At 40.2% G+C, this 20,960-nt stretch overlaps 1 pseudogene; it reads left to right on the forward strand.

Moving 5' to 3' along the window:
- The first annotated feature begins 4,662 nt into the window (after positions 1–4,662).
- Positions 4,663–4,990, forward strand: LOC102264862 (elongin-C pseudogene; annotated as a pseudogene).
- Positions 4,991–20,960: the final 15,970 nt, after the last annotated feature.

A 20,960-nucleotide genomic window follows, 5' to 3' on the forward strand; every position in this document is an offset into this window, starting at 1 on the left:
TTCTGGCAAATTTTTCCTTTCCATTTTATACATTTACACTAATAAAGGACCCAAACAGTACCAAATGCTAAAATATACTCGTTCCTGCATGTGGAAGATACATTGTCAGATTCTTAGGTTTAAAACCTATGATTTTGTTAAATGTAAATTTTCAGAATCTTTAGAGAAAATTACACATATAAGACAATCCTGTCCTAGAAAACAGTATCATATTGATAAAAACTACTTGAATTTTTAACATTTTAGGTAGATAATGAAATACAATGTAAGAGAAAATAGTATAATGGGCTATCATATACCCATCAACTAGTCAACATTTGTCAATTCGGGATAATCTTGTTTCATCTATACTGGCACCAACCTCTACTCTCCTGAGATTATTTTGAAACAAATCTCAGATGTACTATTTTATAGGTAAGCATTAAACATGTATCTTTAAATGCATAACATAATCACAATACTGTTATACCTAAAATCATTAAAAATAATGTATATCATCAAATATACAATTAACAGTTGTTTGTAATAGTTTGTACTTCTGAGTTTTAGGATTTTCAACAATACATTATATTTCATCTACACAAAATGAGCAAGTGCTTTTCCACAGCATTGGCAGCTTTTCCACAAAAACCTAAGCCTCTGTGTGAGCAAAAGGTCACACCTTGCTTCATCAAGAAGATTGTACAATAACAGTTTTCAACACTTCCTAGGAGTCCTTTGAAAAGTGGCTCAGAAAAAAAAAAAAAAGCCACTTAAGGGAATAATTAGGCAGTTGGCTTTCTGCCCCTGGAATGTATCCTCTGGGGTGTAAGAAGCCCATTTTAATCACAGGTGTAGGGGATGAAGTTGAACTTTGTCTCTTTAGGGGAGACTCTTCTAAGAGGAGGATTAGAATGCTGTTTTAACACTTCTCCCCCACAATCTTTTTTTTCTTCTTTTGGCCAGCCATGGGGAATCTCACTCAGTTCCCCGACTAGGAATCAAACCCATGCCCCCTGCTTTGGGAGCACAGAGTCTTAACCACTGGACCTCCCTGCGATCTTTATCACCTAAGCTGCTTACACTTGTCCACTAATTCATCGTAATATTTTCTAGCATTTTTATGAGTCTTTTTGCATGACAGATTCTACAGTCTTTATGAAAATATATTATTTCACTCTACTGCTTCAAGACCCACGACTGCTGTCAGCCAAGAAGAGGAAAAGGATGAAGGATGGAATGAATGCTTACTAGGTACCAGGCACTGTGCTAGTCTCTTTAGATATATTTCCCCCGTTTAGTCCTCACAGTAACTCTATGGGATATTTTTCCTATCCCCATTTTACCAGAGGAAACTAAGGCTTATATAAAGTTTAAGTAATCTTGGTAAAAATCATGAATCTGTAAATAGCAGAACCAGAGCTTAAACCAGAGTCTATTTAGCATCAAAATCTTTGCTCTATTCACTACAAGCTATAGTTGGTTAATTTACATTTTTCTTCATAAAGCTATGCTAATTACAACGTACTATTTTGCTTGTCAAAAGATTTTCAGTTTTACATATTTAGAATTTGTTCCAGTATTCTTTTGAATAGTGAATCTTAAAGTGTTTGAAATGCAAATTCTCAGGTCCCACCCCAGACCTACTGAACTCTGGAGATGGGAGCCAAGAGCAAGCTCTCCTGGTAATTCTGATGTACAGGAAAATTTGAGAACCACTGCTTTGAATAGCAAAATGAAGCTGAATTGGTCCATTCTTTTTTTACATTGGGGGATAATAGTTCTTTTCTTCAGCACTTTTCTCCAGTTTTTTACCAATCATTGAAAGTGGTATTTTGTAGGTGTGTGACTACAGTGCCAGAGTCCCCAGTATGGGAGTGTCAATCCTGCTTGTTTTGATGGGCAATACTGAGACCAGGTCTGTGTCCAAAAGGAAAAAATGCTGTTTTGAAAGTGAGCTCTGCCACAGGTGCAGGAGGGACATTTTTGCTGAATGTCAAATTCTGACACGTGCCACTATTTGTCATCCCCAATTTGGGACTCATGCTCTGTAACAGAAGTTGTGGGAGCCTTGAACAACTGAACATCTATTTTTATATATATAAAAAAATGCTGATCCAGTTCCTTCTCTGTTGTCTCTGGCTTCCATCTTCCACCTTTTTTTTACCGCCTCTGGTTTTTAAATCACATTTGACCTTTGTAGAACACCCTTCCTCTTTTAGTAGCATTCCCTATTAGGAGTCCCTCTACCAATATGAAGACACAGTTTTCTTTTTTCTTCTCCTTATTCTGATCTGTTTACAGATTTATTGCATTTTTAATAGGCCAGGTATTGGGGATACAAAGATTAATAGGATGTAACCTGTCCCCATATGTATATGTATACATATATATCTTTTACATATATCACTACTGACTTTCTTATATATGGATTTCTTTGATTTTTCTTTTTCTTAAAACTTACTTTTATTTTTTTTCATGTTCCCTGTGTATCTTCATTTCTTCTTTTTATTAGGGCATCCTAAGTTGAGTTCCAAGACTCATATTATGAAAGGAACAAATAATTTCACTGTTGTTCATATCATTTGATCACCTATGTTGATGTCATTTAACTAGCATTTAAGTCTGAAGTGTCTAAGACAACTAAGATTCTAAAAGATTAAAAAAAAAAAAAAAGTGGGACTATTAGGCAAATAATTACCACATAGCCTATGTGCAAAAGTGCACTTATAGAAAATCCTCTCAAGTTCTCACTTAGAATATGTGGCTGTTATTTTAGCTATACGGTAATTTCTGTGGCTATCCACTCACCCAGCCCACAACAGGTTAGAAAGAATGAATCATGAGGCCGAGGAAGGAAACGCTGTGGATATAGGCACAATGGCAGCAGCAACACCAGTAGTTGGTAGAATAGATACAGGAGAGGCAAGAAAATCGAGAAGGTAGAAGTGAAAACGCATAGCAGCCTGAGGCAATTAGCTCAATTGAACAACCTTATATATTCCACTGAGAATATTATAAACATAGCCCACAGATCTCTACCATCTGAGACTTTCTAAGCTGGTATTCTGAAGGGAATTGAATAGAGCGGACACTCATTTACTGAGCATCTACTATATAACTTGAAAACTCTTTAGAATATCACTCTTTTATATACAGATATTCATAGCTTTGCCTCTCAACTACTAAGAAATCTATGCTCTACACGCTGTTTCAGAAAACAAGGATACACAACCCATTTTTAGAATCTTAGAACTTTCACATATGAACAGGTTAGGTTCCCAAAGCTCCTTTCTTCAAAAGTCTCAATACTCACAAATCCAGGGTGAACTCTCTTAGGTCACAAATGTATTTCCACCAAACAGAAAAGTGAGTTTCTTTGAAGCTTTAGAACCAAGCTTACTCATCTCTTTTCTGTTGATATAAGATGTAAAGTGGTGCATCTCAAACTACAATGTGCCTATGAATCATTTGAAGATCTTGTTAAAATGCAACTTCTGATTTGGTAGACTTGGGAAGCGCTGAGGTTCTGAGTTTCTGGCCAGCTCCCAGGAGATACTGATGCTTGTGGTCCACAACCACTCTTTGTGCAGCAAGTTTCCAAAGGCATCTTTTCATTTACATTTCAAAGTGCACTGAGGAAAGGAATGCCCTCCGAAGGGAGCCCTTTAGCAGCTACTGTGTATTCCCACCCACTCATGTGGATGAAAGAAGACAGTGAAAAAGCTAGCTTCAAACTCAACATTCAAAACTGAAGATCATAGCAGCTAGCCACATCACTTCATGGCAAATAGATGGGGAAACAATGGAAACCATGACACACTTTATTTTCTAGGGCTCCAAAATCACTGCAGATGGTGACTGCAGCCATGAAATTAAAAGATGCTTGCTCCTTGGAAGAAAAGCTATGACAAACCTAGACAGCATATTAAAAAACATAAGCATTACTTTGCCGACAAAGATCCATTTGGTCAAAGCTACGGTTTTACCAGTAGTCATGTATGAATGTGAGAGTTGGACCATAAAGAAGGCTGAGTGCTGAAGAATTGATGCTTTTGAATTGCAGTGTTGGAGAAGACACTTGAGAGTCCTTTGGACTGCAAGGAGATCAAACCAGTCAATCCTAAAGGAAATCAATCCTGAATATTCACTGAAAAGACTGATGCTGAAGCTGAAGCTCTAATACTTTGGCCACCTGATGCAAAGAGCTGACTCATTGGAAAAGACCCTGATGCTGGGAAAGAGTGAAGGCAAGAGGAGAAGGGGATGACAGAGGATGAGATGGTTGGATGGCATCACCGACTTGATGGACATGAGTTTGAGCAAGCTCTGGGAGATGGTGAAGAACAGGGAAGCCTGGCATGCTGTAGTCCATGGGGTCACAAAGAGTCAGAGACGACTGAGCAACTGAACAACAATAACATGTTGAAGTATAGATTTAAATAGGTCTGGCACATCCGTGGCTTTCTACACAAGTAGTACTTTTTAAAGATACTGACCCACCGGTGACCCAGCAGAAATGATTCCTCCAACTTCCCTAGAACCCTTGGTGGCAGGCAGTTGGGGGTAGGTGGGGAGCCGTGGCGTAGATCTGGGGACCAGGTGTGGTGACTGCGGACTGTGGGAATGGCAAGCAACTACTAACGTTCTTCCGGATGCAAAGTAGAATTTCATAAGAATCTAATGGATGGCAAAGAGAAAACCTATGGTGGTCGTGTGGGCCCTGATGCCATGTATGTCAAATTAGTATCTTCCGATGGTCATGAATTTATTGTAAAAAAAGAACATGATCTAACATCAGGAACAATTAAAGCCATGTTGAGTGGTCCAGGTCAATTTGCTGAGAACAAAACTAATGTAGTCAATTTTAGAGAAATCTCTTCACATGTGCTACCAAAAAGTATGCATGTATTTCACCTACAAGTTTCATTCCATGGAGATTCTTAAATTCCCAATTACACCTGAAATTGCCCTGGAACTACTGATAGCTAGGAACTTCCTAGATTGTTAAATAAAATAAATTATAATAAACTGTTAACTTTTTTCAGTATTTAATACCTATAGTTCAGTTAGTAATTTTTTTTAATCTATAGAATGTTGCCTGTGTGCAATTGAACTTTGAATTCATTGCAAAGCAGATTATCTTCTGTTCTTTGCCTAGCAGAGTTGAAATTTGTTTGATACATCAACAAATTAAGACATGAACAAATATGCCATGCTTAGGTGGTTTTGCCTTACCCTTAGATGTGATTTTTTTAAATTAGAGCTGTGGTGATACAGTAAATGCTGAAATTTAGGTATAAATTGAACATGTTCTATAGGTAATTAATGGGGTTATATATTTTTATGTTTTTAGTATTTTTCAAAAACCCATTCTGATCTTATAGCAGTTGTTAGCATTATTAGAGTTATACAGTTGCATATCATTGCAAATAATTGCATTATAAACATATTTATAATTTAGCCAAAATATTGATTTTTATAACTGTCAGACTTGAGAGTTGAAATTTCTTAAGCATCTTTTGATAAATATCAGTATTGTTTAAGTGTATCTTATCTTTTTGTTTATTGCTACAATTTAAGAACTTTATTTAAAATTTTAGAAGATTACTAAGTATAGCTTTAGAAGCAGGGACTTTTTGAACAGTAACCACACGGTCAACAAGTAAACTACATGACTTTTGTTTTGCATGCATTGTGCATTTTGGTCAATCCAAAGTACTGTGTTTTCATTGACTCTAAAGTTTCCTTTGCAATGTTAAAAAAAAAAAGATAGTGAACCGCCTCCTAATGGGTTACTATGCTTGATGTTGACATTGATCATCTTGCCACCCATTCAACGATGTTTCTATTTTGCCAATTACTTTTCCTCTGGCTGGGTATTGTTTGTCCTAGAAAAATACTGTATTAGCACAGGCTGCCATGGCATCCCACTCCAGCACTCTTGCCTGGAAAGTCCCATGGATGGAGGAGCCTGGTGGGCTGCAGTCCATGGGGTCGCTAAGAGTCGGATACGACTGAGTGACTTCACTTTCACTTTTCACTTTCATGCATTAGAGAAGGAGATGGCAACCCACTCCAGTGTTCTTGCCTGGAGAATCCCAGGGATGGGATGCCTGGTTGGCTGCCGTCTATGGGGTCGCACAGAGTCGGACACGACTGAAGCGACTTAGCAGCAGCAGCTGCAGCCATAACAAAATACCATAGCCTGACTGGCTTAAACAACAGAAATTTCTTGTCTCACAGCTCTGGCAGCTGGAAGTCTGAAATCAGAGTTCTAGTGAGAGCTGTCTTCCTAGCTTGCAGGGCTCCACCCTCTCACTGTGTTTTCTCATGTCTGTGGGGAGAGCTCTCTCTCTTGTGTCTCTTCTTATAAGGGCACCAGTTCTATCAGATCAGGGTTCCAAACTTCTGACCTCATTTAGCCTTAATCACCTCTTCAAAGGCCCTATTTCCAATACAATCACATGAGGGGTGGTGGTGGCTACGGCTTCAACATGTGAATGTAGAAGCAACAAATCAGAATCAGAGGGGCCTTTAGGTGATCCAACTGCTAGTCTCCTTTGGGTGCAAAACCCTTGTTTACTTATTAAGTGAAAATACTCTTATTTTCCAGCTCTGCTCTGACATGAAGGAGCTGGAAAGCTCTACCCCAGAAGAAAATTTCTTTGTACAATCTTTAGTACCATCTGCTGGAAGCAGGCAAAATTGATATACTGTTGCTCCAGAAAGCTGATTTTTTTTTTTTTTTTTTTAATGAAACTGATGCTGGGAGGGATTGGGGGCAGGAGGAGAAGGGGACAACAGAGGATGAGATGGCTGGATGGCATCACTGACTCGATGGACGTGAGTCTGAGTGAACTCCGGGAGTTGGTGATGGACAGGGAGGCCTGGCGGGCTTCGATTCATGGGGTCGCAAAGAGTTGGACACGACTGAGTGACTGATCTGATCTGAAGTTAAAATATAAGGAGTGTCTTTATTACAGAAAATTAGTTTAAAAATTTTAAACCACTTTAAAGGATAAACTTCAGTTAGCTGAAAAAGAATCAGTTGTGTGAGACAATTCACTATTCAGAAAATGCCAGATTGAAAAAAATTCAAATTGGTATGAAATTTCAAAAATTTCATCTCAATTCATTTAGAGAGGACATACTTTAAAAAACAACTATGATGGCAAGATGTCTAAAAATCTTGCCTTATTAAAAATGTCCAAGAATTTGCAGGGTTGAAGGTATCCCCACATTGGGACAAAAGTTCAGCAACTTGCACCCAATTCCAGATTCCACAGTCTGTCATTCTATTTGTCATTTGGATTTCGTTTAGTTTCATATTTTCAATAATTATAAAACTTTTATTAATATCCTTGAAGTCTTCAAAGTCATATCCAAGTCTAATTTCAGTAAAATTTAAACCTGTTATGAGCTGAATTGTGTTCCCTCATAATTCAAAAAGGGCTTCCCTGATAGCTCAACTGGTAAAGAATCCACCTCCACTCTGGGAGACCTGGCTTGAGTCCTTGGGTTGGGAAGATCCCCTGGAGAAAGGAAAGGCTACCCACTCCAGTATCCTGGCCTGGAGAATTCTATGGACTATATAGTCCCTGAGGTTGCAAAGAGTCGGACATGACTGAGTGACTTTCAGTTTTCATAATTCAAATGTTGAAGTTCCAACCCCTAATAACTCAGAATGTGACTGTATTTGGAGATAGGACCTTTAAAGAGGTAATTAAGGCAAAGTGAGGTCATATGCTGCTGCTGCTAAGTCGCTTCAGTCATGTCCAACTCTGTGCAACCCCATAGACGGAAGCCCACCAGGCTCCCCCGACCCTGGGATTCTCCAGGCAAGAACACTGGAGTGGGTTGCCATTGCCTTCTCCAATGCATGTAAATGAAAAGTGAAAGGGAAGTCGCTCAGTCGTGTCCAACCCTCAGTGACCCCATGGACTGCAGCCCACCAGGCTCCTCTGTCCATGGGATTGTCCATAGACGGGTCCTAATCCATTATGGCTGGTGTCCTTATGAGAAGAGGAAGGACCCTGTTAGGACACAGAGAGAAGGCACCATCTGCAAGCCAATGAACCCTGCTGAAACACTGACCATGGACAGTTAGCCCTCAGGCACCATCTGCAAGCCAGTGAACCCTGCTGAAACACTGACTGCTAGCCCCCAGGACTATGAGAAAATAAATTCTTATTGTTTTAAGTCAACCAGTCTGTGGTATTTTGTTATGGCAACTCTAACAGACTAAACAATGTCCTTCCTGTGGGGGTCCTTCCTTTTCTCTAAACTATATTGAAGGAGAGTTTCTTTACTTCCTTGGTTCACCATCTCTTTCAAAAAGTTTTTTTTTTTTCTTATAACAGCCTTCTTCTTCGCTAATGAAAAGTAGAAATCAAGGAGATTCCTAAAGACAGTTGCTATGTAATAGACTCAAATAGTCCTTATTACACTCTAGCAAACATATGATGTTATAGGGTTCAAGTTACAGGAAACTTGGTATAAGTAAGGGTCATTTTAAACAAGAACTTCTCCCAGGAGATTTTCTCCTTTTAACTATAACAAAGTAGGGAATGTAGACAAACATTCAGGAAAAAAAGATTGCATATTCTAAGGGATGCCACATGCTTTAAGAGAATAGCGAAAGGCCTCCAGTCATCTCCTTGGTGTGACTGGAGCCCAGGTACACCTCACCCCATGGCTTCTCACTTTTACACCACGTAGGGAAAACGTCGGAAAAGGTAGTGAACAAAGCAGAAGCAAAACTCCGAGGGACTCGGGGATTGAAAGAGCAGGAGGACGGACTTCCGTGGTGGTCCAGTGGCTGAGATTCCGCAGTCCCAGTGTAGAGGGCCTGGGTTCCATCCCCAGTCAGGGAGTTAGATCCCACATGCCCACAGCTAAGACCTGCACAGTCAAATAAAAGAATAAAAAACAAACATTAAAAAAAAAGAGCAGGAGGAGGTTTTAGCTGTCATGAGTAAGGAGCTTGTAAGAAGCTTCAGAGAGAGAAGAGATTATGTTGTAGGAGGGTTTCCTATTTGCTTTTCCAGTGAAAGGCCTCGTTATTAATACATCTCTATGGTGATGGTTTAGTCGCTAAGTTGTGTCGACTCTTGCGACTGCCCTTCCTCAACGCCCCAAGGACTGTAGCCTGCCAGGCTCCTCTGACCATGGGGTTTCCCAGGCAGGAATACTGGAGTGGGTTGCCATTTCCTTCTCCAGGGGATTTTCCTGACCCAGGCATCGAACCCAGGTCTCCCGCATTGCAGGCGGTTTCTTTACTGACTGAGCTAGGAGGGAAGCCACCATACACCTCTAAAGAAACTTCTAAATCCTTTTTTGGATTAAGTTTGTTCAGTCTACACTGGGTACCATGTGATCCAGTGTCTGTGAGGCATCTCATTCAAAGATAATGGGACTAATTTTGTAAATAAGTTTCTTTTAAGGACACTTTTAATACTAAAGATCTTTATTATTTACAAAATTAGTCCCATTATCTTTGAATAAGATGCCTCACAGACACCGGATCACATGGTACCCAGTTGTAGACTGAACAAACAATCCAAAAAGAATTTCTAGTCCCCATTGTTCTTATTTCCTGGATCTGGGGGTGGGGTTTGATATATGAGTAAAGCGGGCCTTTCCTGCCTACTTTCCAAGACAAGAAAAAAAAAAGTTCTTTGTTTTCCATGAAACTGTAGTGGAGCTCTAAGTTGCATAGCTGAAGCATATAATCTAATCCATATACTTTCTCCATAACTACTAGTGGGAAAATTTGCAGTCCTGATGTCTATTAGTTTCTCCCCCTTCAACTAAAGTTTGGAAAATATGTGCTTTGAGACACACTCTGGGCTGAGTTAACATTTCTTCTCTGTGTTTTATTTTTATTTTTTGTAAATTAATTAATTTGTTTTAATTGGAGGCTAATTACTTTACAATATTGTATTGGTTTTGCCATACACTGACGTGAATCCGCCACGAGTGTACATGTGTCCCCAATCCTGAACGCCCCCTCCCTCTTCCATCCCCATCCCATCCCTCTGGGTCATCCCAGTGCACCAGCTCTGAGTGCCCTGTCTCATGCATGGAACCTGGACTGGTGATCCATTTCACATATGGTAATATACATGTTTCAATGCTGTCTCTCAAATCATCCCACTCTCGCCCTCTCCCAGAGTCCAAAAGACTGTTCTATACATGTGTGTCTCTTTTGCTGTCTCACATATAGGGTCATTGTTACCATCTTTCTAAATTCCATATATATATGCTTTAATATACTGTATTGGCGTTTTTCTTTCTGATTTACTTCACTTTGTATAATAGGCTCCAGTTTTATCCACCTCATTAGAACTGATTCAAATGCTTTCTTTTTAATAGCTGAATAATATTCCATTGTGTATATCTACCCCAACTTTCTTATCCATTCGTCTGCCAATGGACATCTAGGTTGCTTCCATGTCCTGCCTTTTGTAAACAGTGCTGTTGAATGTTGGGGTCAGGTGTCTCTTTCAATTCTGGTTTCCTCGGAGTGTATGCCCAGCAGTGGGATTGCTAGGTCGTATGGCAGTTCTATTTCCAGTTGTTTGAGGAATCTCAACACTGTTCTCCATAATGGCTGTACTAGTTTGCTTTCCTGCCAACAGTGTAAGAGGGTTCCCTTTTCTCTGCACCCTCTCCAGCATTTATTGTTTATAGACTTTTTGATAGCAGCCATTCTGACCGGGGTGAGATGGTACCTCATTGTGGTTTTGATTTGCATTTCTCTGATAATGAGTGATGTTGAGCATCTTTTCATGTGTTTGTTAGCTATCTGTATGTCTTCTTGGAGAAATGTCTGTTTAGTTCTTTGGCCCATTTTTTGATTGGGTCGTTTATTTTTCTGGAATTGAGCTGCATGAGCTGCTTGTATATTTTTGAGATTAATTCTGTCAGTTGCTTCATTTGCTATTATTTTCTCCCATTCTGAAGGCTGTCTTTTCACCTTGCTTGTAGTTTCCTTTGTTGTGCAAAAGCTTTTAAGTTTAATTATATCCCATTTGTTTATTTTTGCTTTTATTTCCATTACTCTGGGAGGTGGGTCATAGAGGATCTTGCTGTGATTTATGTCAGAGAGTGTTTTGCCTATGTTCTCCTCTAGGAGTTTTATAGTTTCTGGTCTTACATTTCAATCTTTAATCCATTTTGAGTTTATTGTTGTGTATGGTGTTAGAAAGTGTTCTAGCTTCATTCTTTTACAAGTGGTTGACCATTTTTTCCCAGCACCACTTGTTAAAGAGATTTTCTTTTCTCCATTGTATATTCTTGCCTCCTTTGTCAAAAATAAGGTGTCCATAAGTGCATGGATTTATCTCTGGGCTTTCTGTTTTGTTCCATTGATCTATATTTCTGTCTTAGTGCCAGTTCTGTTGGAGAAGGCAATGGCACCCCACTCCAGTACTCTTGCCTGGAAAATCCTATGGATGGAGGAGCCTGGTGGGCTGCAGTCCATGGGGTCGCTAGGAGTCTGACATGACTGAGCGACTTCACTTTCACTTCTCACTTTCATGAATTGGAGAAGGAAATGGCAACCCATTCCAGTGTTCTTGCCTGGAGATTCCCAGGGACAGGGGAGCCTGGTGGGCTACCGTCTATGGGGTCACACAGAGTTGGACACGACTGAAATGACTTAGCAGCAGCAGCAGCAGCAGCAGCGGCGGCAGCAGACAGTTCTGTCTTGGTGACTGTAGCTTTGTAGTATACAGCCTGAAGTCAGGCAGGTTGATTCCTCCAGTTCCATTCTTCTTTCTTAAGATTGCTTTGGCTATTCGAGGTTTTTTTGTATTTCCATACAAATTGTGAAATTATTTGTTCTAGTTCTCTGAAAAATACCATTGGTAGCTTGATAGGGATTGCATTGAATCTATAGATTGCTTTGGGTAATATACACATTTTCACCATATTGATTCTTCCGACCCATGAACATGGTATATTTCTCCATCTATTTGTGTCATCTTTGATTTTTTATCAGTGTTTTATAGTTTTATATATATAAGTATTTTGTCCCTTTAGGTAGATTTATTCCTAAGTATTTTATTCTTTTCTCTGCAATGGTGAATGAAATTGTTTCCTTAATTTCTCTTTCTGTTTTCTCATTGTTAGTGTATAGGAATGCAAGGGATTTCTGTGTGTGTTAATTTTATGTCCTGCAACTTTACTATATTCATTGATTAGTTCTAGTAATTTTCTGGTGGAGTCTTTAGGGTTTTCTATGTAGAGGATCATGTCATCTGCAAACAGTGAGAGTTTTACTTCTTCTTTTCCAATCTGGATTCCTTTTATCCCTTTTTTCTTCTTTGAACGCTGTGGCTAAAACTTCCAAAACTATGTTGAATAGCAGTGGTGAGAGTGGGCACCCTTGTCTTGTTCCTGACTTTAGGGGAAATGCTTTCAATTTTTCACCGTTGAGGATAATGTTTAACGTTTGCTGTGGGTTTATCATATATGGCTTTTATTATGTTGAGGTATGTTCCTTCTATGCCTGCTTTCTGGAGGGTTTTTATTATAAATGGATGCTGAATTTTGTCAAAGGCTTTCTCTGCATCTATTGAGATAATCATATGGTTTTTATCTTTAAATTTGTTAATGTGGTGTATCACATTGATTGATTTGTGAATATTGAAGAATCCTTGCATCCCTGGGATAAAGCCCAACTTGGTCATGATGTTTGATCTTTTTAATATGTTGTTGGATTCTGTTTGCCAGAATTTTGTTGAGGATTTTTGCATCTATGTTCATCAGTGATATTGGCCTGCAGTTTTCTTTTTTTGTGGCATCTTTGTCTGGTTTTCGTTTTAGGGTGATGGTGGCCTCATAGAATGAGTTTGGAAGTTTACCTTCCTCTGCAATTTTCTGGAAGAGTTTGAGTAGCATAGGTGTTGAAAGGAAGTGAAAGTGAAGTCATTCAGTCGTGTCTGACTCTTTGTGACCCCACGGACTGTAGCCTACAGGCTCCTCCGTCCATGGGGTTTTCCAGGCAAGAATGCTGGAGTTGCCATTTAGATCTTCTCTAAATTTTTGGTAGAATTCACCTGTGAAGCCATCTGGTCCTGGGCTTTGTTTGTTGGAAGATTTTTTATTACAGTTTCGATTTCTGTGCTTGTGATGGGTCTGTTAAGATTTTCTATTTCTTTCTGGTTCAGTTTTGGAAGGTTATACTTTTCTACGGAGAAGGCAATGGCACCCCACTCCAGTACTCTTGCCTAGAAAATCCCATGGACGGAGGAGCCTGGAAGGCTGCAGTCCATGGGGTCGCTAAGAGTTGGACACGACAGAGCGACTTCACTTTCACTTTTCACTTTCATGCATTGGAGAAAGAAATGGCAACCCACTCCAGTGTTCTTGCCTGGAGAGGGAGGGGGGAGCCTGGTGGACTGCTGTCTATGGGGTTGCACAGAGTCGGACACGACTGAAGCGACTTAGCAGCAGCAGCAGCATACTTTTCTAAGAATTTGTCCATTTCTTCCAAGTTGTCCATTTTATTGGCATATAGTTGCTGAGAGTAGTCTCTTATGATCCTTTGTATTTCTGTGTTGTCTATTGTGATTTCTCCATTTTCATTTCTAATTTTGTTGATTTGATTCTTCTCCCTGTCTTTCTTGATGAGTCTGGCTAATGGTTTGTCTATTTTATTTATCTTCTCAAAGAACCAGCTTTTAGTTTTGTTGATTTTTGCTATAGTCTTCTTTGTTTCTTTTTCATTTATTTCTGCTGTAATTTTTATGTCTTTATTTCTACTAACTCTGGGGTTCTTGATTTCTTCTTTTTCTAGTTGCTTTAGGTGTAAAGTTATGTTATTTATTTGACTTTTCTCTTGTTTCTTGAGGTAAGCTTGTATTACTATGAACCTTCCCCTTAGCACTGCTTTTACTGAATCCCGTAGGCTTTGGGTTGTTGTGTTTTCCTTTTCATTCATTTCTATGCATATGTTGATTTCTTCTGTGATTTGTTGGTTATTCAGAAGTGTGTTGTTTAGCCTCCATATGTTTGTATTTTTAATAGTTTTTTTTCCCTGTAGGTGACATCTAATCTTACCACATTGTGGTCAGAAAAGATGCTTGAAATGATTTTAATTTTTTTGAATTTACCAAGGCTAGATTTATGGCCCAGGATGTGATCTATCCTGGAGAATGTTCCGTGTGCACTTGAGAAAAAGGTGAAATTCATTGTTTTTGGGTGAAGTGTCTTACAGATACCAATTAGGTCTAACTGGTCCATTGCATCATTTAAAGTTTATGTTTCTTGCTAATTTTCTGTTTAGTTGATCTATCCATAGGTGTGGGTGGGGTATTAAAGTCTCCCACATTATTGTGTTATTGTTAATTTCCCCTTTCATACTTAGCATTTGCCTTATGTATTGCAGTGCTCCTATGTTGGTGCATATATATTTATAATTGTTATATCTTCTTCTTGGATTGATCCTTTGATCATTATGTAGTGTCTTTCTTTGTCTCTTTTCACAGCCTTTATTTCAAAGTCTATTTTACCCAATATGAGTATTGCTACTCCTGCTTTCTTTTGGTCTCCATTTGCATGAAATTTCTTTTTTCAGCCCTTCACCTTCAGTCTGTATGTGTCCCTTGTTTTGAGGTGGGTCTCTTGTAGACAGCATATATAGGGGTCTTGTTTTTCCATCCATTCAACCAGTCTTTGTCTTTTGGTTGGGGCATTCAACCCATTTACATTTAAGGTAATTATTGATAAGTGTGATCCTGTTGCCATGTACTTTGTTGCTTTGGGTTCAAGTTTATAAACCTTTTCTGTGTTTCCTGTCTAGAGAAGACCCTTTAGCATTTGTTGAAGAACTGGTTTGGTGGTGCTGAATTCTGTCAGCTTTTGTTTGTCTGTAAAGCATTTGATTTCTCCTTCATATATGAATGAGATCCTTGCTGGATATAGTAATCTGCGTTGTAGGTTTTTCTCTTTCATCACTTTAAGTATGTCTTGCCACTCTCTTCTGGTCTGAAGAGTTTCTATTTAAAGATCAACTGTTATCCTTATGGGAATCCCCTTGTGTGTTATTTGTTGCTTTTCCTTTGATGCTTTTAACATTTGTGCTTTGTGTTTTATTAATATGTGTCGTGGGGTGTTTTGTGTTGGGGTGTTCTACCTCAGAGGTTTATCCTGTTTGGGACTCTCTGGGTTTCTTGGACTTGGGTGGCTATTTCCTTCCCCATTTTAGGGAAGTTTTCAACTATTATCTCCTCAAGTATTTTCTCATGGCCTTTCTTTTTGTCTTCTTTTTCTGGGATGATTCTTCTTCTCCTACGATTTGAGTGTTGGGGTGTTTAACATTGTTCCAGAGGTCTCTGAGGTTGTCCTCATTTTTTAAAATTCTTTTTTCTTTTTCCCTCTCTGCTTCATTTATTTCCACCATTCTATCTTCCACCTCACTTATCCTATCTTCTGCCTCAGTTATTCTACTGTTGGTTCCCTCCAGAGTGCTTTTGATCTCAGTTATTGCATTATTCATTATTGATTGACTATTTTTTATTTCTTCTAGGTCTTTTTTAAACATTTCTTGCATCTTCTCAATCCTCGTCTCTAGGCTCTTTCTCTGTAACTCCATTTTGTTTTCAAGATGTTGGATTGTCTTTACTATCATTATTCTGAATTCTTTTTCAGGTAAACTCCCTATCTCCTCCTCTTTTGTTTGGTTTGGTGGGCATTTATCATGTTCCTTTACCTGCTGAATATTCCTCTGCCTTTTCATTTTGTTTAGGTTGCTGTGTTTGGGGTGGCCTTTCTGTATGCTAGAAGACTGTGGTTCCTCTTTATTGTGGAGCCTGCTCCCTGTGGGTGGGGTTGGACGAGTGGCTTGTCAAGGGTTCCTGGTTAAGGAAGTTTGCATCAGTGAACTGGTAGGTGGAGCTGGATCTCTTCTCTCTGGAGTGAGGAAATGTCCAGTAGTGTGTTTTGAGGTGCCTGTGGGTTTGGTGTGACTTTGAGCAGGCTGTATTTTAATGCTCAGGGCTATGTTCCTGTGTTGCTGGAGAATTAGCATGGTGTGTCTTGCTCTGGAACTTGTTGGCTCTGGGGGGAGCTTGGTTTCAGTGTAGGTATGGAGGCTTTTGGATGAGCCCTTGATCAATGTTCCCTGGAGTCAGGAGTTTTCTGGTGCTTTCAAGTTTTGGATTTAAGCCTCCTGCCTCTGGCTTTCAGTCTAATTCTTACAGTAGCCTCAAGACTTCTCCATCCATACAGCACAGATGATAAAACATCTAAGTTAATGGTGAAAAGATTCTCCACAGTCTGGAACACCCAAAGAGGTTCACGGAGTTACATAGAGAAGAGAAGAGGGAGGAAGGGGATAGAGGTGACCAAGAGGAGAAGAGGGGGAGTCAAAAGGGGAGAGACCAATCTAGCCAGTGATCAGTTCCCTAAGTGTTCTGCACAGCCCAGAACACCCAGATAGATTCACAGAGTTTAGAGAAGAGAGGGGGAGGGAGGAGATAGCGGTGACCTGGGGGAGAAAAGGGAGAGTCAAAAGGGGAGAGAGCAATCAACCTAGTAATCACACCCCAAGCAAACATGGGTACTGAGGATCAGATTCTTAAAAGCACAAAATTGATAACAAATACTAAAAAGCAAAGATTAAAAATCTAGAATAGAGGTTAGACTCTGAAAAATACAATATTATAAATACAAAACAAAATCAATCACAAAAATTATAAAAAATATACGTGAAATTTGCTTTAAAAATAGGGTCTTTTTTTGGAAGGTAATAATAGATTATAAAAATTAAAATTAAAGTAGTCATAAAGAACTTAAACATAAAAAATTTAAAAAATGATAATAGTAAAAATATTGAATGGTTTGCCTTGGAAATGAACAGAGATCATTCTGTCGTTTTTGAGATTGCATCCAAGTATTGCATTTCAGACTCTTTTGTTGACCATGATGGCTACTCCATTTCTTCTAAGGGATTCCTGCCCACAGTAGTAGATATAATGGTCATCTGAGTTAAATTCACCCATTCCAGTCCATTTTAGTTCGCTGATTCCTAGAATGTCAACATTCACTCTTGCCATCTCCTGTTTGACCACTTCCAATTTGCCTTGATTCATGGACCTGACATTCCAGGTTCCTATGCAATATTGCTCTTTACAGCATCGGACATTGCTTCTATCACAAGTCACATCCACAACTGGGTATTGTTTTTGCTTTGGCTTCATCCCTTCATTCTTTCTGGAGTTATTTCTCCACTGATCTCCAGTAGCATATTGGACACCTACTGACCTGGGGCGTTCTTCTTTCAGTATCCTATCATTTTGCCTTTTCATACTGTTCATGGGGTTCTCAAGGCAAGAATACTGAAGTGGTTTGCCATTCCCTTCTCCAGTGGACAACATTCTGTCAGACCTCACCACCATGACCCGCCCGCTTGGGTGGCCCCACAGGCATGGCTTAGTTTCATTGAGTTAGATAAGGTTGTGGTCCTGGTGTGATTAGATTGACTAGTTTTCTGTGATTATGGTTTCAGTGTGTCTGCCCTCTGATGCCCTCTTGCAACACTTACCGTCTTACTTGGGTTTCTCTTACCTTGGACGTGGGGTAGCTCCTCCTGGCCGCTGCCCCTGGCCTTCAATATCACAGTAATCCAAGTATATGCCCCAACCAGTAATGCTGAAGAAGCTGAAGTTGAATGGTTCTATAAATACCTCCAAGACCGTTTAGAACTAACACCCAAAAAAGATGTCCTTTTCATTATAGGGGACTAGAATGCGAAAGTAGGAAGTCAAGAAACACCTGAAGTAACAGGCAAATTGGGCCTTGGAATACGGAATGAAGAAGGGCAAACTAATACAGTTTTGCCAAGAAAATGCACTGGTCATAGCAAACACCCTCTTCCAACAACACAAGAGAAGACTCTCCACATGGACATCACCAGATGGTCAACACTGAAATCAGATTGATTATATTCTTCGCAGCCAAAGATGGAGAAGCTCTATACAGGTAACAAAAACAAGACCAGGAGGAACTGACTGTGACTCAGATCATGAACTCCTTATTGCCAAATTCAGACTTAAATTGAAGAAAGTAGGGAAAACCACTAGACAATTCAAGTATCACCTAAATCAAATCCCTTATGATTATACAGTGGAAGTGAGAAATAGATTTAAGGGCCTAGATCTGATAAGAGTGCCTGATGAACTATGGAATGAAGTTTGTGACATTGTACAGGAGACAGGGATCAAGACCATCCCCATGGAAAAGAAATACAAAAAAGCAAAATGGCTGTCTGGGGAGCCCTTACAAATAGCTGTGAAAAGAAGAGAAGCAAAAAGCAAAGGAGAAAAGGAAAGATATAAGCATCTGAATGCAGAGTTCCAAAGAATAGCAAGAAGAGATAAGAAAGTCTTCCTCAGTGATCAGTGCAAAGAAATAGAAGCAAACAATAGAATGGGAAAGCCTAGAGATCTCTTCAAGAAAATTAGAGATACCAAGGGAAGATTTCAGAAAATATTAAGAAGAGGTGGCAGGAATACACAGAAGAGTTATACAAAAAAGATCTTCACAATCCAGATAATCACGATGGTGTGATCACTGACCTAGAGCCAGACATCCTGGATTGTGAAGTCAAGTGGGCCTTAGAAAGCATCACTATGAACAAAACTAGTGGAGGTGATGGAATTCCAGTTGAGCTCTTTCAAATCCTGAAGGTTGATGCTGTGAAAGTGCTGCACTCAATGTGCCAGCAAATTTGGAAAACTCAGCAGTGGCCACAGGACTGGAAAAGGTCAGTTTTCATTCCAATCCCAAAGAAAGGCAATGCCAAAGAATGCTCAAACTACCACACAACTGCACTCATCTCACACACTACTAAAGTAATGCTCAAAATTCTCCAAGCCAGGCTTCAACAATACATGAACCGTGAATTTCCATGTGTTCAAGCCGGTTTTAGGAAAGACAGAGGAACCAGAGATCAAATTGCCAACATCTGCTGGATCATGGAAAAAGGAAGAGAGTTCCAGAAAAACATCTATTTCTGCTTTATTGACCATGCCAAAGCCTTTGACTGTGTGGATCACAATAAACTGTGGAAAATTCTGAAAGAGATGGGAATACCAGAGCACCTGACCTGCCTCTTGAGAAATCTGTATGCAGGTCAGGAAGCAAGAGTTAGAACTGGACATAGAACAACAGACTGGTTCCAAATAGGAAAAGACGTATGTCAAGGCTATATATTGTCACCCTGCTTATTTAACTTCTATGCAGAGTACATCATGAGAAACGCTGGACTGGAAGAAGCACAAGCTGGAATCAAGATTGCCGGGAGAAATATCAATAACCTCAGATATGCAGATAACACCACTCTTATGGCAGAAAGTGAAGAGGAACTAAAAAGCCTCTTGATGAGAGTGAAAGAGGAGAGTGAAAAAGTTGGCATAAAACTCAACATTCAGAAAACAAAGATTATGGCATCCGGTCCCATCACTTCATGGGAAATAGATGGAGAAACAGTGGAAACAGTGTCAGACTTTATTTGTTTGGGCTCCAAAATCACTGCAGATGGTGATTGCAGCCATGAAATAAAAAGACACTTCCTCCTTGGAAGAAAAGTTATGACCAACCTAGATAGCATATTGAAAAGCAGAGACATTACTTTGCCAACAAAGGTCCGTCTAGTCAAGGCTATGGTTTTCCTATGGTCATGTATGGATGTGAGGGTTGGACTGTGAAGACAGCTGAGTGCTGAAGAATTGATGCTTTTGAACTGTGGTGTTGGAGAAGACTCTTGAGAGTCCCTTGGACTGCAAGGAGATCCAACCAGTCCATTCTAAAGGAGATCAGTCCTGGGTGTTCTTTGGAAGGAATGATGCTAAAGCTGAAACTCCAATACTTTGGCCACCTCATGCGAAGAGTTGACTCATTGGAAAAGACTCTGATGCTGGGAAGGATTGGGGGCAGGAGGAAAAGGGAACGACAAAGGATGAGATGGCTGGATGGCATCACTGACTCGATGGACGTGAGCCTGAGTGAACTCTGGGAGTTGATGATGGACAGGGAGGCCTGGCATCCTGCAATTCATGGGGTTGCAAAGAGTCGGACACGACTGAGTGACTGAACTGAACTGAACTGAACTGAATAGTAAAAACATATCTAGGAATTTCTCTGGTGCTGTTGAACGCAGTGTGGGGTCAGTTCAGTTTCAGATAATTCCTTGTTCCAGCTTATACTTCTTCTCAAGGTCTATAGGCCCCTTCCAATTCTTAGTCAATGCTAACTACTGTTTAATCTGTTGCACCTGTCATTCCAGAGTGGTTCCCTCTTCTTTGTTTATTTTGGCTTCCTCTGTTTGCAAGTCTCTTCAGTGTCTAATTTCCACCCTGACACAAGCGGGCAAAGGTAGTCACTTATTTAGCCTCACTTGTTCAGTTGTGCTGTGGGGAGGGAGGGACACTGCAAACAAATACAGCTAGTGCATTTGGGGAGTGCTCACAGTATATGAACCACATGGGGTTTGCCCCAGCTCACGGCATGTGTGCTTTCCCAGTGTTGCTCTGCAGGGAAACTGTCCAAAGTGGACCCTGAGTTTTGTGCACTTCCCAGGTCTAAGCTGCTCAGGTTCAGGTTCTTGGGTACTCCACAAAGGCACAGACTCAGTTGGGCATGCGTTTGGTGCCCTTCCCAGGTCCGAGCAGCTCAGGTGACCAGGTACTTGGCAAGCACACTGTCCCAGGTGGGCTGTGTGTCTTAATCACCTCCCCAGCCCCAGCTGCTGGGTTTTCTGGGTGTGCCATGAGAGCACCATCTCAGATGTGCTGTGTGTCTCCTCTGGGGAGCTGATCTCTGGCTGCGGCCCTCTTGGCAAATGTCAACTGTCCACGATCCCAGGAAGACTTGGTTAGCAAGTGGGAGCCTGCTCACAGTTTGGTGGAGGATGCTGTCTCTGGGGCTGAGATTACCCCTTGCCTTCCAGTTCTGGCTGTAGCCCACCTGCC

This window comes from Bos mutus, chromosome 6 (genome assembly GCF_027580195.1).
Source record: "Bos mutus isolate GX-2022 chromosome 6, NWIPB_WYAK_1.1, whole genome shotgun sequence".
Lineage (NCBI taxonomy): Eukaryota > Metazoa > Chordata > Mammalia > Artiodactyla > Bovidae > Bos > Bos mutus.